This window comes from Rhinopithecus roxellana, chromosome 12 (genome assembly GCF_007565055.1).
Source record: "Rhinopithecus roxellana isolate Shanxi Qingling chromosome 12, ASM756505v1, whole genome shotgun sequence".
In the NCBI taxonomy this organism is placed as follows: domain Eukaryota; kingdom Metazoa; phylum Chordata; class Mammalia; order Primates; family Cercopithecidae; genus Rhinopithecus; species Rhinopithecus roxellana.
This window is the reverse complement of record NC_044560.1, coordinates 37,331,227-37,346,546: the sequence shown is the minus strand read 5'-3', so window position 1 is coordinate 37,346,546 and position 15,320 is coordinate 37,331,227.

Below are 15,320 nucleotides of genomic sequence, written 5' to 3'. Positions count from 1 at the left end.
TGCGCCCGGCCAGGATTTCTTTTTTCTACGGTAGAATAGCATTCCTTTGTATATATACCACATTTCCTTCATCTACTCATCTGTTAATGGACACTTAAGTTGATTTTATATCTTTACTTTTGTGAATAGTCCTGCAGTAAATGTGAGAGTACAGGTATCTCCTTAATATACCGATTTCCTTTTCTTTGGATAAATACCAGTAGTGGGATTGCTGGAGCATATGGCAGTTCTATTTTTAGTTTTTTTTTTTTTTTTTTTTTTTTTTTTAGAAATTTCCATACTGTTACCCATAAGGGCTGTACTAATTTGCATTCCCAACTACGGTATATAAGAGTTTCCTTTTCTCTGTATGCTCACCAACATCTGTTGGTTTTTGTCTTTTTAACAATAGCCACTCTTACTGGGATAAGATTATATCTCATTGTGGTTTTGATTTGCATTTCCCTGATGATTAGTGATGTTGAGCTTTGCTTTTAAACTTATATTTTAGTTCATGGGTACACGTGCAGGTTTGTTATATAGGTACATTGTGTGCCATAGGGGTTTGGTGTACACCTTATTTTATTTCCCAGGTAATAAGCATAGTACGCTGTAGGGAGTTTTTCGATCATCTCCCTCCTCCCATCCTCCACCCTCAGGTAAGCCCCAGTATCTGATGTTCCCTTTTTTGTGTCCACATGTACTCAATAGTTAGCTCCCACTTATAAGTGTGAATATGCGAAGTTTGCTTTTCTGTTCCTGTATTAGTACACTTAGGATAGTGGCCTGCAGCTCCATCCATGTTGCTGCAAAGGATATGATCTTTGTTTTTTTGATTTATGGCTGTGTAGCATTCCATGGCATATATGTACCACATTTTCTGTATCCCATCTACTCTTGAAGGGCATTTAGGTTAATTTCATGTCTTTGCTATAGTGAATAGTGCTGCAATGAACATGTATGTATATGTCTTTATGGTAGAATGATTTATATTCCTGTAGGTATATACCCAATACTAGAATGACTGTGTTTTATCTACCAGCGAGTTGGATACTTTTGTGTGCTTTCATGATGGTAAATATCCTTTTCCTTCCAGCTGTAAAACTCCCTTAAGCATTTTTCCATAGGGCCAAGCTTATGGTGATGAATTCCCTCAGTTTCTGCTTGTCTGCAAAGTATTTTCTTCGTTATGAAGGTTAACTTTGTTGGGGGTAGTATTTTGGCTAGCAGTTTTTTTGTTGTTGTTTGTTTGTTTGCTTTTTGAGCACTTCAAATATATCATCTTTTTCTCTGCTGACCTGTACGGTTTCTGCTGAGAAATTCACTGTTAGTCTGATGACGTTTCCCTTGTAGATGACTAGATGTTATCTCTTGCTGTTTTTAGAAATCTCTTTGACTTTTGACAGTTCAATTATAATGTGTTGTGGAAACCTTTTAAAATTGTACTTATTTGAGGATCTTTGAGTTTCCTGTATCTGGATATCTTAAACTCTTATTAGACCTGAGAAGTTTTTAGCTATAAGTTAATTAAATAGGTTTCCTATTCCTTTTTTTTTTTTTTTTTTTTTTTTGCTTTCTGAGACACCCCAAAACTTGAACATGTCATCACTTTATGGTGTCCCATATATTAAGTGGACTTTTTTCTTTTTAATTTAGTTTTTTAAAATTTTTGTGTAACTAGGTTACTTCCAAAGACTTGTCTTCAAGTTCTGAAATTCTTTTATCTGCTTGATTTAGCCTGTTTCAAATGTGTTTTGTATTTTATTCAATGAATTCTTCCATTTTAGAATTTGTTTGGTTCCTCTTTATGATTATCTATCTTGTTGGTAAGTTTCTCATTCATATCCTGACTTATTTTTCTAATTTCTTTATATTGTTTATCTATGTTTATTTTTATCTCAGTCAGTTTCTTTAATATCATGATTTTGAATTCTTTTTCTCTGGATATCATGACTTTCTTTTTCATTGGAATCTGTTGCTGGAGAATTATTGTTCCTCTGAAGGTATCATGTATTCTTGTTTTAAATTTTTTTCCCTGTGTTCTTATATTTATATTTGTGCATCTAGTGTAACAGTTGCTTCTTCCAATTTTTTGGATTGGCTTTTGTAGGGAAAGTTTTTTTTCCTGAAGATGTATCTATGGTTTTGGTTGGGTAGGGTACTTTAGCTTTGATTCTGGGTGTGTGCAGTAGTGGAGTCTTCATATAATTCCTTCAACTGTAAATAGCATCAGTGGTGTTTGTGATTTTCCCAGTGGCTTAAGCTGCAGTAGTTAGTGGTAACAACTTACAAACTGTTATGGAGGCATAGAGCTTGATGAAATTCCATTAAAAAATTTTAAAGGCACATATTCATAATGATGCTGAGAACTTTCTGTCTCTTGAGTGAGAATATTAAATTTTTTGCAATTGTTTTTGGCCAAAAACAACATAATTCTGTCCAGTGACCATGAGTTCACTGCCTTTGTAGAAAATGCCGTCGCTTTTAGGTTTTATTCTTCACTAAGTAAGTAATGGGACAAATTTTCTAGTCAATATTTTCTTACTCATAAGCATCTTACTATAGGTTACAAATATAAAATAAAGAAGAGACTAATGGAAAATGTACCTATGTATACAAATTTAACATTAAAATTTGGAAATTCTGAGCAATAACTATCTTTGTGCTATGAAAGTCCTATTTTCCCTGTCTACATGGCATCTGAAAGATGGAGAGAACTTTAAGATCAGGGCAAAAGGAATTTTCCAGTAAAACAGCAATGTAACGACTAAAATTATACTACTTTCATATACACAGATATAATTCAATGGCTTTTTTTTTTTTTTTCCAGAATTCAAGGCTAAGGTAGCAAATTCTGTTGACCACCCAGCTTTTGCTTGAATATCTCCAGTGAAGGAATGCACACTCTGTCTGAAAAAGTCTTCCCTATTGTCAACTACTTCTGTCTAAAAGTCATATTTTTTTCTTATCTTCCCTTAAAACCCATAACCCTCTAAATTCTATATTTTTACTAAGTTTTCTGTGAAAACTTACCATCTAGTTTCTCACCTATGTAACAATCTGTAAACCACTGAAAAGTATGTTCATAGATCCCCTTGTCTTTCTAGACCACACATTTTCAGAGCCTTGCTCAGGGATTTGTAACAAACTCACACATCTACACAGTCTATATTGGGGCATGAATCTGTGCATTTGGCTAGGGTAAGATGTAATAGAGAGAGATGGGACTGGGGCAAGATGGAGAATTCGTACCTTATCTGAACAGGGTAGGCAGCAGCTCCCAGCTTCAGTCAATTGTTGCCAAGGGGAAAATGTGGGCCTCTGTTGACAGATCTTTTAATTCCACTCCCAACCCCAAAAGCTAGAAATCTCATTTGTATGATAAATCTCCTGATTTCTAAATATTACCATCCATTGTAAAATTTGTTCAGTGCTGAACAAATAAGCCAAATAAAACACATTCAAATGGTCAGATTCTGCTCTTCAGCTGCCAGTTGTGACTTCTACTTTAATCAATCTAAAGGCCAAACTCATCCAGACCCCTAGGCTTCTTCCTTTGGAAGTCCTGTATTTTCTTAAAATATAGTCCATGGAGTTGACATCAGTCATGTTATGGTGCTAATATCCTAAGACTGTCGCTACTAATAATTTAGTCCAGATTTTATTCTGTCAACTAATTTTATCATGAGTACTTCATTTCAATGTGGTTAACTAAAATATCCAAATTTTGTTCACATAATTTGCTACGTTTTAAACATAGCAAATTTGTCCCCAGTAGTACAAAATTCACTTGTTTTTGTTATTTTTAAACTTTTGCATGGCATTTGCATATTTTTAAGTAAATATATTTACCTTTGAAGAAATAAGAGTTTTTAATGAGTGAACTCTAAACTATTTAATTTTTATGGGTATAACTTACAGAAGAAAGGTTGGGTGGATCACAGCAAAATGACAAATGTGTGTATTACCCAAACATGTCATTGAGAAGAAGCAATGCTTTTCTTTTTCAGCTTTATAAGGAAGTGGAATGAACATTTTGGTAAGACAGAAACATGTTGTTTAATTTTGTATTTGGCAGGATAGACTGAATCTCAGTCTGATTATGTGATATAAGCTATTATAATATCCATTAAAAAGTCATTCTGCTAATGGCAACAAATGTGCGAATGCTGCTTCTTTTACAAATGATGAAATACTACTATAATAGTTGTTATTATCTCATTAGCTAGAATACCAAGCAGTTTTTGTTTTATGTATTTTAAGAAATCTGTTGCTAATTTAAGATCACTCTCCCCTGGATGTGAGTAAAAATTCCGAAAAATGAGTACTTTTATTTTCTTTTTGATCACAATTAATCAGTCTATTTAAGGTGTTCAATACAAATTTGTTTTTTAAGATGAAATTAATAAAACATAACATCATACCCAAACATGACTGGCTTCAATACCATTTTCTAATAGATTTTTCAGTAGTGTTTACTTTTTAGTAACACCTACCAATGAGCCCTACATTCTCGTTTCATGTTGAAAACTAATTTTATTTTACATTGTATTTATTAAATATTTGGTCATGGATATTATTGCAAAGTAAAATAGTGATATTATTTCACACTCTTCCCCTTTCCCTTGTCTACTGTTAAGACTCATTGATGTTTGATATTGGGACTACAGGGGATTAAAATCTGATGATCTGGAATAATGAAATGCATGATAATGAAATTGGACAATTGCAATTCCATTTAGGTTCTGAAATTTAAATTTTACTTTCATCTGTTGATATATTCTCCTACATATAAAGAAAAGCACATTACTCTGAAAGCAGCATAATCATCAGCTCTAACAACAGTTTTTTTTTTTTTTTTAGTCACATTGAGTGCTATTTTACTTTTGTCTTTATAAGTGTTCCATGTTTTGGTGAACATAATACTATGATTATTAAAGCATTTTTATGCAAATCTAAATTTCATGTCAATTAGCAGTCAGGTTTATAAAAGAAAACGATGGGTCTCAAATTATGTATATAATGTTATAATTGATGTGGTATTTTTTCATATCACCTTTTCATTATGTTAGGTGTTTTTTTTAAGTGCTAATAGAAAATTGCACACAGAATGGACTTTGGGGTCTGAGTGTTTGCATTGACAAAGAAGCATATATTACTTTCCTAAACAGCAATTACTGTCAGTCCCTTGCACAAATATGTGAAAGTACTTACTATGTCGATGATTAGAAGTGAAAACTGTTAAAGGCATAATGAGACCAAATGACAATTCCAAAGTAACAAAATTATAGGATATATTTAACAATCTTGTTTTCTAAAGGTTAATTTTAAGACAAAAAAAATTGTGTAATCGTTTCATTTAAAATAAAAAATGTAGGGAGTCGATTGTCCACTGCTTGAGTCAATCAAAAACATTTTTCCTGAAAAACAACATAATGACCTGGAGAGGAGGAAGCATGAAAAACAGAATATGTTGGCCATTCCAAACATTTGACTGTGTTGTTACAAAATGACTCAAAAGTTCTGAATGCTTCAGTTTACTTTTAATCAGCAGCATTTGTACAAATTGCTGAGATTTCAGAAGTTTCTAAGCATAATGACCCAGAACTTGAGAAGCTCTGACATTTTTGTAGTGTATACGTGTGCTTCTAGAAAGGAAAGCAACAAGCGATATGGCCTCCGTCAAGTTCTCTGGATATAACCATCACAGTAAAGCCTTCTGATCTCAGTTGGTCTGAGAATGGCTTGTCATGAGTCCACAATAAGAACAGAAGTCACGTGTGAACATTTACAAACTTTTACGGCACTTTGACATTGCCGCTATATCCTAGCATATGATCAGTGGGATTGTTTGTCAAATATAGTTATAAATAATTGAGTTCATTTTCTTTATATTTTGCTTTACTTTTTCACTTCCTTTTGTAATGCTTTATTTTTATTGCTTTCCACAAAGTGTGCAGTGGATTGGAAATTAAAACAAACATAAACGATAGCTCTTCATCACAAATAGAATGAGAAGCACTGATCTAAATGCCAACCACTTGGGGAGTTGTGTAGTCTGTTACCTTCTATTCAGAATCCATCATAAAAGTCTCTCACTTTCAGTGACTACACCGAACTACTAGATGTTGGTTTCACTAATGCCAACACTGGTTAAAATGCTAGTTATTAACTTTTTAATTCACCATTTCTTCCTGGTTTACCTCAGGTTATTTTAGGGCAATGATGGAAAGCACCCAGTGGAGTCTGGAACTAGGCTGATCTGTGTTCAATCCTGTCTTGGTTACTCATTGTGGAGCCTCGACTTTCATGTCTTTGTAATGTCCACAGTTTCTGCCTCACAGGGTTGCTCTGAGAATCAAGCGAGGTAAGTTATGCCAAGTACCTGGCATATAGTGGGTGCTCAGTGATGGAGAAGGCTTTGCCTTTTATTTTCCTTTCTCCTCTGAACACAGCACACAATGGTCAAGGGTTTTAAATACATTACTGAAACAAGCTCAGATAATCCTGACCAACCGTTTTTACAAATGTTTGCTGATCTCTCGGTAACATCTTTTAAGAGGAGTACTACATTTTCTTGCTTCTATAAAGCTTTTTATAAGTGCATATTGCTATGCACACACACCAAAGGAAAGATATAAATCTGTTAGATTTTTTTTTCTCTACCTGCTGAGCCCTACTGGAAAGTTATGACAATGGACAAGGGGATAATATCATAAGCCATCATTATTATCTCATCAATGAAATGATTTACAGTGATCATGGGGTAAGCTGTGTGCTAATAATGAAGTCATCCCATACAATTTATAAAAGTCACATATGGTGATGCACCACTTCCTACTGTTTTACATCTATTTATAACTCAATTATCTGATGTTATTGTTAAACAGGTTGTTTTCAGATTGAACAGTAACAGAGCTAAGCTGATGGCAAAAGAAACGAAATATGTGAAAATGTGTTTAGTTTATTCTCTTATGTCTCTATCTACAGCCCAGTGCCTAAATCTGTATGATTTTAACTAGTAGTATGTGTTTGGTTTACAGATTAAATACAGTATTTACTTTCATTTTATACTTGCATGTGGAAGGGTTTTTAAATCTGGTGCTATTAGTAACATGATTGTGTTGTTAGATCCAGTCAAGGAATAAATTAGGCTCATTTAATATCACTTCTTATCTGCTGCTAAGATACTGTTTCTGAAATTATCATTACGGTGAGTAATGACCACAAAAGTGTTAATGCCCTCAGCAACGTACCTCACTTACTTCCTCAGTGACTCACTGGAAACCTAGGTAGCCGTATTTTCAATTGCTATTTCTTATATTCCCTTCAGTTTGAGCACTGTTATAAATGCTAGTTTTCCTTTAAACTATAGTGTGTGTGTGTGTGTGTGTGTGCACACGTGCACACACACTTGCATACATGTGTGATGCAATTATGTTGCATACTTTTTAATAGTATTTTAATAATAATTACTTTGAGAGTTAAGGATTTTATTTTGCTTTTTTTTTTCTAATTTAACCCTGTTATTTTTTGTTACCCTATCAAATTATTTGGCTTTGATGCAAAACAATTAACAATACAGGATTTGAATGCCATGGGAATGTGCTGGATAAATATTTCCTCAAAGAACATTGTGGCATACTGAAAATAAATCAAACTAATCATTGGTGTTCTACATTCATTCTACTGTTAGGAAATTACTCCTTGTAGTAATATATGGTGTAGGTTTGGCTTTAATGTAAGTTGACTTGAGGAAATACAACCAACTTTGTTATAAAGACACATCATTATAGGTACTACAGTTTAAGCAGAAAAAAATGCCTTAGGAGAGCTTAATGCTGTTAATAACACCAGCTAAATAAAGACAATATTACAATCCTTTATAGTAGATTGCATCTAATAATTTTGTGTTTGGGGAGTGTTTAATAAATTCAGTAAATGATCTGTAAGATCCTCAAAGTTTGTGTATAATCTCTCCCAAATTAAGGATGTTTACAAAGGAAAAATGTCAGTGATCTGTACCCATTTTCAAAATGAATAAATTAGTTAATTAAAAGTTTTAGTACTTTAAAAAAATCTGTTATGTATTTAGGCTATTTTCTGTCAAAAGCAAAGAGAAAGTTATCATTTGACACTTTTTTTCCCACCACATGCAGAGTAATGGTCGAAAAGAGTGATGTGGCCCCTGGTGTCCATGGAGTGGTCCAGGTTCTCTTTATTCATCATCATAGCCGATTGGAAGCAGGTACATGGAGGGTTGTAGAATAAAGTACGGTTACCATCCCTGTAGGGAAAGGTCTCAGACCCAATGTGGAGATGGCAATGAACTTAGGCATCTCATGCTCTTTGTGGTGTGACTTCAGGAAGGCACATGGTGTCTTCACTCCCACCCTGGGAAACTTGGCAAAATACTTGAGGGCCTTCTACACACCAGCTGAGCTCTGGGTCACCCTGGGCACACTTGACATGGGCTATATCAGTGGTGGTCAAGCCTGCTGCTGTCATTTTCTCCATGGACCATCACAGACCTGCTTAAGACATTGTTTTAATTAATAAACTTCTTTTTTTAAGAGAAGTTTTCAGTTCACAGCAAAATTGAGCAGAAAGTACAGAGAGTTTCCATATTCCTCAAGTCTCCCTACACACTCACAACCTTCCCCACAACCAACGTCTTGCATCACAGTGGTGCATTGTTCCAACAAACCTACATTGACATGAACTGGTAACCCAAACTCCATATTTGTATTAGGGTTTACTCTTGGTGTTGCACATTCTGTAGGATGGACAAGGGTATAATGACACATATTCGTCACTGTAGTATCATACAGAATAATTTCACTGCTCTAAAACCCCATAGTGCTCTGTCTATTCATCCCTCTCTCCCCACTCACTTCTGGCAACCACTCATAGTTTTTCTGTCTCTATATTTTTCCTTTTCCATAACGTCATGTAGTTGGAGTCATTCTGTATGTAGCTTTTTCAGATTGGCTTCTTTTACTTAGCAATATGTATTCACGTTTTCTTTATGTCTTCTCATGGCTTGATAGTTCATTTTATTATTTTATGGCTAGATAGTTCATTTTATTTAGTGCTGAATAATATTTTGCTGTCTGGATGTACCACCATTTACTTATCCATTCACCTACTGAAGGACGTCTTGGTTGGCAGTTATGAATAAAGTCGTAAACAGCAATGTGCTGGATTTTTGGAAACATACTTTTTTTTTTTTTTTTCAGTTCCTTTGGATAAATATCAAGGAGGGCAATTCCTGGATTTATGGTAAGAGTATGTTTAGTTTTGTAAGAAACTAACAAACTTTCTTCCAGAGTGGCTGTAACCTTTTGCATTCCAACCAGAAATTAATGAGAGTTTCTGTTGCTCCACAGTTTGATTATTTTAGGAAATATGTAGGGGTATCTCATTGTTTTAATACTTAAGATGCTTTGAAAGATTGATAATCTTCTCACAAGTTAAGACACATATGAAAAGATGAACATTTGCTAAAAGATCTCCAGGTCTAGAAAATCAAGACTTTTACCACAGTAAGATTTAATTGTTGCATTTTAAAGGAAACTGTTGTAACTACAGGGTGGTTAGAAATTATTGGGAGAAAAAAAGAAAACTGAAAATGCTAAAGTATCAACCTAACTCCATTTCAAATGCTCAGCCCTAGAAAAAGAGGCCGTTTGGGCTCTATTTATCTGGTTGTGGCCATTGGTTACCCATATGTGTTTGCCAAAAAAAGACACCATGGGCAACAACACTGCAGAGAGTAAATCCCTAGAATGTTTAAGGCTATGTTTTATGGTAGTATGTTTAGTCTATATTGGATTGTATGTTATCTTTTCAATATGATTGCAATATTATTAAAATGATAATTTAGCAGTGAAATTTTACAAATGCAAACTAGCTAACTGGATTGTTTTTGAATATGGCACACACACAGTTGCTACAAAAATTTTAGAGGTCCTATTTTAAAAGTATCATACATGAAGACTAAGCTATGCAAATTGTGTTAACACTACTATCATTTTATAACTCATATTCTTATTAATCAAACTTCCCATGTTGAATCAAAATCATCACTGTTTCAAGGTACCTGATGATAATTGAAATTTATTAAGACATTAAAAAAGCAAGATGTCCTCTTAAACTATACATAATTATCTGTTGGCTAATTATTAATTGGCTCATTATTAATTTTTCTAGAAGCAAAAGAATGAAACCAGCATTCTTGGCTTAATTTTTTATTTGTGAGAAAGGTTTATATTGGGTTAACAAAAGGAAACTACATTTTAGAGCTATAAAATTATTTCAATAGGACCGTTAATCATCCTCAAAATAAAACAGATAAAGTTTACTGCTAGCAACAGCTTGTTTTGTAATTATCACAAGGGAGCATTTTTCCTAAACCCTAATTTCAATAGATATTGGTTTAATTTATCAGAATGTCTTATATTTGTGTTTTCAGGTAAGACATTAAGTTATTACTGAAACACAGTGGTGTCTGAGTTCTTATGTATTACAGACTGAATGAGGAGATGGAACCAAAATTATATCTCATTCTGGTGAAAATGACAGCAACATTTCCTTCTTTAATAGCATCCCAGGGGAGGCCCAAACTGATTTGCACTCTGTTCTCTATTTGTATAGTTAATTAATCCAAAAGAAGCATTTATTAACTTTAATTTTTTAGTCTATTTAACTTTAATTTTTAAAGTTCCCTATTAAGATTGCATATTACTTAGCAGATGAGAACAAAAGAAGTGGATGTGGGAACTGAACTATACTTAATAAGGACATGCATTAACATATTCTCAACTATGGAAACCTATAGCTTTTTATTCTCCCTCCTTCTGTCCCTCACTCTCCTTCTCCCTCCTTTTCTCTTTATATGTAGATGTATGTATATAAGGGAAAGGACAGTAGAATAAAATGAAATTGGATGTTGTAATAGTTTCCTATTGCTGCTCTGTCAAATTACCACAAATGTAATGGCCCAAAACAAAGCAAATTCATTTTCTCACAGTTCTGGAGGCCAGAACTCCAAAATGGGTCTTACTGGGCTAAAATGAAGGTGTTAGCTGGGCCATCTTCCTTTCTGGGGGCTCTGGGGTGAAAGTTTTTACTTGACTTTTAATATAGTATTAAAATGAGACTACAAAATGGAATTAACTGTTAGAATGACATTTTAATGTAATACCTTGCCTTAAAATTATCCTTTTACCAAAGGTCATGATTAAACAAGGGTTAAGATTCAAAGGTTGGACATTTGTACTGTGATTTCAAATTAAAAATCTTTTTAGATTTAATCCATTAATAAAGTTTAAAATACAAGTTATGTTATCTCAAGTTATTGATAGTAGAATAGAAACCCAGTGACCCTGCTGAACCATATTCTTCTTGCAACTAGAAGTTTTGTAAATGCAGATTCTGTATTGCCTGTATTCTCTATAGATGCTGACCTGAAAAGTCACATATAATGAGAGCATAGCAGGAGTAGTAACCTTGTCATTTTTCTCAAAGTTTCAGCCAATAGTTTCTGGATATCAGCAATAGATTCAACAGATAGAAGAACAAGTGATTCTCTTAAAATTCTATGACCTCAATAGAGTGCAAAAGTAATGGAATGCATTCCTCAAGAGAGGTGGTGTGGTTGAAGTAGCAGCAAGTTTAAATTTGTCTGGCAGCACTGGATAATAGAAATTTATTCTGATTCCATACCTAAATGAATTTATTTGCTGTCTGTTTGCAAATGTAGTACATACAACAAGTCACGTGTATGTGACAGTTGATACATAGATTTGACAGAGGGTTCATACTCTGGTATAGTTTAGTTAATTATATCAATCACTCTATCATACTAGAATTTTTAAGATTTGCAAACATGTCATTTTAGGAATGAAATACAAGAGAGCAGGATTGAATGGTGGTTAAAAAGAACTGACTCTGGAATCAGACTGCTTATTTTAAGCCTAGTTGCACCAGTTACTCATGATTATTTTGTCTCTTTATACCTGAGATTCTCCACCTGCAAAGTGGACATAATAATAGGTCTTATTTTTTAGGGTTATTGTGAGGAATATATAAGAAATAAGTGTGAACAATGTAGCAAATCTATACTTGAAAAGCAACCCAAAATATTAACTACTGTTTGTATATATAAACTGACTTATATATGTTTAATCTAGAGTTATAAGACAGGCAAATTCATGTTCAATAAAAATAGTTAAAAGTTTTTCCAATTAAAGAAGTTGCAAAACAAGAAGTAGATTTTGTTAGTTTCTTGTTTTAAGCCAACATCAACTTTTAGCATGAAAGCTTCAAAAAATAGAAAAATAACTATGATTTTGTTAACTGTAACTTGCATAAAAATACCCAAAGAATTCAGCAAAGAGACTTAAGATGTTCGAAAATTTTATTAACCAAACATGTATATTGTAGTATTTGAAATTTTTAATGTATTAAACTTTGGCTTTTATGTTAAATTTAGCTTTCATTTTTATAGAACACAAATCTAAAAAGATATTTGCTTATATAAACTGACTTTAAGTAGTGTAACTATTATATTCTTTCTGATGCCAGGCATAAATATTTTTAACACCTAGCACTGTATCCAAGTAGAAAGTGAGATTCTAGTCTCAGCTATAGTCTAGTTATAGTGTGAACACTTCCAAGTGCATGTCCTCTGCCAATTGATCACATCAGGGAGCCAAATGTACTGGGTCCAGGAAGTCAGTGAAAGGAGACATTTGTTGTAGGGATTAGACACTAATATCTGGGCACTTCAGCAGAATGTACCAGAAGATTTTTCCTGAAAAGGAGAAAATGGTCTTAGTAAAAATTATCCTCAGCTACACAATGAGTTATCTGTATATGATGCTGTACTATATACATCTTTTTCCATGTCTCTTTGATTAGGCTGTAAATAACACTTCCTTATTTGTCATGAAGATTGATTTCTCTTTTATGATTTTGTCAGTCTATGTTTTTATTTTTCTTTTCCTCAAGGTATGATAATTTTTTCTATTGTTATTAATGAGTGGTTTCCTTAAAACGTACAGCAAATTTGCAGTCAGGAAAGGATAAAGTCATGGAACCAATGGAACACAATTTGGACAGAGCTCTGGATTTCAGTCCTCATGGTACATGATGATTTTGAGTTATGCTGGCGTTCCCAGACTCTGTGCCGCATGTAATATGTAGCAAGGGAGCCTGATGTTTAGATGAAGAAAATAATAAAAACAATAAAATAATGTAGGAGGAAAGCCACGACAGAAATCCTTTATCATTATTTATAATAGTAAGCCATTTTACAGAGTCATACTGCTCCAAACAACAGAGAGCATGAGTGAATTATGGAGGTATTGTGATATCTCATGGTGTTGACTATGAGTTTTTACCATGGGTTGCAAAACCACATATCATGCTTTTCCTTGAAGTGTATCATTATTTGTTGTCTTCATAGGGTACAAACTGGTGTTTTTATCTTCATGGTACATGTTAACATTTGAGCTGGATGAGGAAAATATGTTCTTTGAATTGTGCATCCTCCTGATGAAACTGTGGCTGTCAGCTTAAAGTTTATGTTGTCATTATTGGTCATTTCAGTGACAAAGACAACCTTTCTATGGAAAATTCACAGGGCTTTGGGTCTAACCAGGAAATGTGATTGCAGAATACTGAGACTGGAAGAAGTATCTTGTACATTGTGTTGATCGTTGTAAAATCAGAGTTGGATTAATTATGCAGACTTGAGATGAAAATACTTTTGATGCATGAGACTTCCCAAGATGCCAGCTTTCTGTTATGTATCCGGTACTTCACTTTTTAACTTATTTAACTCTTGAAAAAAAATTCATGCCAAAACATTTCTGTTTGCCTTAACTGACCATGTCAATTTCCACCTTATCTGCAGTAATGTTCTCAAATATTAAATTTGACTGCTTAACCTGTGTCAAAATATTTCATGAATAATATTCTAACAATGTAACAAAGAAGGCTTGTTCCATTTGTTTTAAGTCTCCTTCTTCTGGATACCCCTTCAGCTCATCTCAGACTAACTTAATTATCATTTGTTTCATGTAGTTTTCTCAAGTGGTAGATTCTTTCTTTAGCTAGTGAATGCCTTCCCTCGTTTACTCAATTATGCCTTCAAATGTACACTACGTAAGTCAGATCACAAATAGCACTTATATTCAATAGCATGAATTGACTGGCATTTACAAATAAAATATTTATATAATGTAATTCTGTTTCAAAGCTGTGTATGTTGCATGACTTTGTTGACTTTTTGTTTTGATACATTTTCACTATAGCTAAGGTGATCATATAATTTATTACTCCCATCAGAACACTTACAGATTTAAAGAGGGAGCTATTAATAATTGTGCCAGGTCAACAGATGCAAACTGAGACAATCCCAGGCAAATTATAACGTAGAGCAAACATCTGCAAACTGTGTCCCATGGACTAAATTCAAGCCACTTTCTGTTTTTCAACAGCCCACAGGCTAAGAATGATTTATGCGTTTTTAAGTGGTTGATATCTCATGACATGTGAAAAATGATACCAAATTTAAATTTGAGTTTCTATCAATAAATGAAGTTTTATTGGTATACAAATATATCAAATCACTTATATATTATCTATGACTGCTTTCATGCTACAATGGCAGAATTGAATAGCTGCAGCATACCATATTGTCTAAAATACTGTCAGAATCTTTACAGCAAAAGGTATACTGATCCCTGATGTAGAGTAATCCTAACCATTTCCCAAGTTAGTCTATTAGTTTCAATAAGACAAGATCCTTTCAAGCTCTTTCTTTCTAATAGTGCATGTGAAACAGCATGCTTAAAAATAATCTTGTATGTTGCTAATGCTGATGTTGATAATGATATTTCTAGTGATATATTTATCTACTCTGTAGTTTCGTATTGAGTGGAAACTCCCCCGGTCACATTTTTTATTCCATCATAAAGTTTGCAAGATCTTTTAGTCATCTGACAACATACTTTTGCATGTAAATATTCAAGTTGTTAATTTTGATATGAATTGAAAATATGTTCTTCTTCAAGAATCAGTTTCCTAGTGTTTCTATTTTCTCTAACAATAAATTATAGTAGTGCTTTAAAACAGTTTTAGTTTTTGTCTGAATGCTTTACAAAGTGTGGGGTACAACAATATTTTAAAGTAACTTATTTCTGTGTCTCTGGTACCACATCAGAGGGGTTATAAGAATTCTTCTACCTAATTGTTCAGTAGGCCAGATGGATGTGTCCTTTAAAGTAAGTTATATTTGTTGTCTAAGTAACAGGTCAATAGCTTTCTTAATG